Source organism: Polypterus senegalus, chromosome 3 (assembly GCF_016835505.1).
Source record: "Polypterus senegalus isolate Bchr_013 chromosome 3, ASM1683550v1, whole genome shotgun sequence".
In the NCBI taxonomy this organism is placed as follows: Eukaryota; Metazoa; Chordata; class Cladistia; order Polypteriformes; family Polypteridae; genus Polypterus; species Polypterus senegalus.
In genome coordinates, this window is record NC_053156.1 from 260,448,589 (window position 1) to 260,451,847 (window position 3,259).

The following is a 3,259-nucleotide window of genomic DNA, read 5'->3' on the forward strand; positions in this document are numbered from 1 at the left end:
AAATATGAGAAGAAACAAAAATATTTTTGCTGTAACAAAAGAAATGCCCAAGTCATTCAGGAAGAAACACTACCACAAAAGGACACTGTAAGTTTGTCCAGAGTACCTTATAAGTAAACACTTTTTAAAACTTAATGAGAAACAATTTTCTGTCTTAGACTTAAAAAGAAAGCAAAGATGAAAACTTCTAATCTGCATTGAACCAAGGCAGGGTGTTCAATATTTGAAGAAAATACATGTTATTTATTAGGAATAAAGGGCATTGTGTGTGTTTTTTTTTTGCCTTTTTTGTGTCCTTACACATACTACAACATTTTTAGGCATGCTTAATACTCACTAAGAGTAATGGGGGGCTTCCACCAACACTAGGTAAAAAACAGAAAACAAACAGTGTATGTCATGTCAGTCCATCACAGGGCCCAATCTTGTTCATGCCCACAAGATGCCAGTTTAGAATCACAAACTAACCTGACATGCATGTCTTTGGAATGTGGAAAGAAAATAGAAAAAGCAGAACCCAGTGAAACCCAGTGAAAAAGTCGGTACCAAGTCAACACACACGACAACTGGGTATGAGAGTCAACTCCACGATGTGGGGCAGCACCACAGGTTATTGTACCATGGCACTGCCCCATAAGAGTTCCCTGAATCTTATCTTGATTCTTTGCCCTGCTACTGTGCCTGTACAGTTTTCATGTCCTCATCATGTTTGCATGGGTGTTCTTTGTATACTCTGGTTTACACTCATATCCATAAGACATGCCAATTAGGCTAAACTGAATCTCTAAATTTACATTGTGTGAGTGAGATTTGTTGTGTGCTTTATTGTGCCTTCAATAAAGTTTTATTCAGGTACTCTTGTCCCAGAAGCAATGTATGCCAGGAAGCAATCAACCTTGGATGTGAAGCCATGACATTGCAGGGCACAATTTCAATCATACCTGTACCTACTTGACTACACTGAGATGTGCAGATGTGGAAGTCAGATACTTCCATTTCAAACTTTTTTCTGTAAGGACTGGAGCAGTTCATTCCAAAGGGTAAACCAAAAAAAGATAATGTTTCATAAACTAGAATTTTAAACTAGTTTTGCATAGACTGGTGATTGACCCAAGGTTCCTGCATTGGGATATCTGTACTTAGGAACCGAACAAATGTGTATTGTCCACTGCAGAGCACACTCATCTTCTACTCACCCCAGGCTATTTTAGTGTTAAAAGCAAAATTAACCTAAATTAACCTAATTTTCGTAAGACAATCAATGACTGGTGGCACTGAGATATAAGCAGTAAATGGAAGGAGAATAAGTTGGAGGTGGCAGAAATGAGAATATTGAGGTGGCAGTGTGGAGTTAAAAGAAATTAAGACAATTAGAGGTACAGCAGAAGTAGGAGAAATGTTTAAGAAAGTACAGGACAGTAGGCTGAAGTAGTATGGACTTGTGATGAAGAAAGACAATATATAAGGAAGAATGGTGGAAATTGAAGTACAAGAGAACAGAAAGCAAGAGAGGCTCAAGCAGAGGTGGATGAATAGAGTAAAGGAAGACTTGAAGGAAAGGGGTCTGACTGTGGAGAAGGTGCAGGGCCAAACCGTATGGAAAGGGTTGATTAGGTACACTGACCTCAAGAAGAAGAAGAAGCCAATGAAAATCACAAGAACACGAGAACAACATGAACTTATTTTAGAGAAGACATCTGGAATGAAATGGGGGTCAAAGTGCTAAGAAGGATAATTCATGCTGTGTCACTTTCTTTGGGAAAAAAACAGTGCAGCCTAATATTGGAAACCAATGTTATTGATGCTCTGTCATAAACCAATATAATATCATATAGTAACTGTTTGTTTCGAATAGGCCAGGTTTTTGATTATCACATGAAAACCCATGCTATTACATATTCTAGCAACTTGGCATTGCTATTCAATAAGGACATTGAATGTTTGCCTAATTAATATGCAGTAACAAGGATAATCACAGAGTATCATCAAATGATGGCTCAAAGAGAGTGCTGCAAGTTATTCTGAGAACAGCTCTCATGGTGTGTCTGGAGAGCGCTTGAGTGCCATTTAGTACATCTGAATTGCAAGTGTCACACATGTGAGCTTAGGAGGCAGTCAAAAAACCTAAAGGTTAGTGAAACATCACGAGACAAGATGTTGTCACGTGGTACTTACCCAAATCTCTTAATCTCCCAACAGGAAAGCTGAAGAAAAGTAGACACTTCAATTCCGGGTTCCAAAATGGCCACCAAGATATCACTTCCGGTGTCATTTATGATATCACGTCCGGTCACCACTGATGACATCACTTCCAGTTCTGTTAAAAATGACATCGCTTCTATCTCCTTCCAACCACTTTCTGTCCTCCATTTTGAGACTTATATAAACTCCATTTTGTTTCATGTAAACTGTCAATTGTTACGAATTACAAGTACTTTTGATCACTGCAACCATTTTCTTTGCTTTATTTTTGCCTGTTGGACAATATATGGGAACGGTCCCCATATATTAGTTTTTGTGGAGCTTCTTTTTTTCCTTTTACGAAGTATTTCCATACAGGACAATAAGCATTGCCCTCTGTGCTCACATTTAATATGGTGCTACATTGTCCTTTACTGGGCATATCCCTCTTGCAAAAGATTGTGAAAATTTTCTACCTGTCATAAAGTGTAACCCATGTTTATGTGTCATTTCCATCATTACAGTAGAGGAGGTTTGGTTTAATTTCAGCAGAGTTACAGGATTTGCAATGGCATGTTGAGTTTAAGTTAACCACTTTTAAGTGTTCAGTAAATGAGTCGCATGGTATCATTATTAGGTAACATCATTTTATAGGAACCATGAATCAAACAGTATTATGTAGATAAAAGTAATGAAAAAAATGAAATATGACCTCACAAAAATTAACTCAAAGAGGAAGGATTTGAAAATGATATAAGATTCAATACAAAGAGAAGTCAGTGTTGAATAGAATGTTAGCCTGTAGTAGGGAACACGTAACCAAATACCACTACTGGGATAATTTACAATTGATATTAACCCTGCTATACATATTTCTAGGATATGTGTGGTATGCAGATCTTCTGACAAATGTATGCAGACCTGTGTAACCTAAACATTACCTTACTAATAGTATCCATCCCTCTAAACAAATAGTATAGCATGCAAGTTCACACACCTTTCATGTGTTATAAAAAATAAGCAAACAATGGGATCTTTATGCCTGATCTGTCTTGATAGGCATCAAATCATTTTGGTA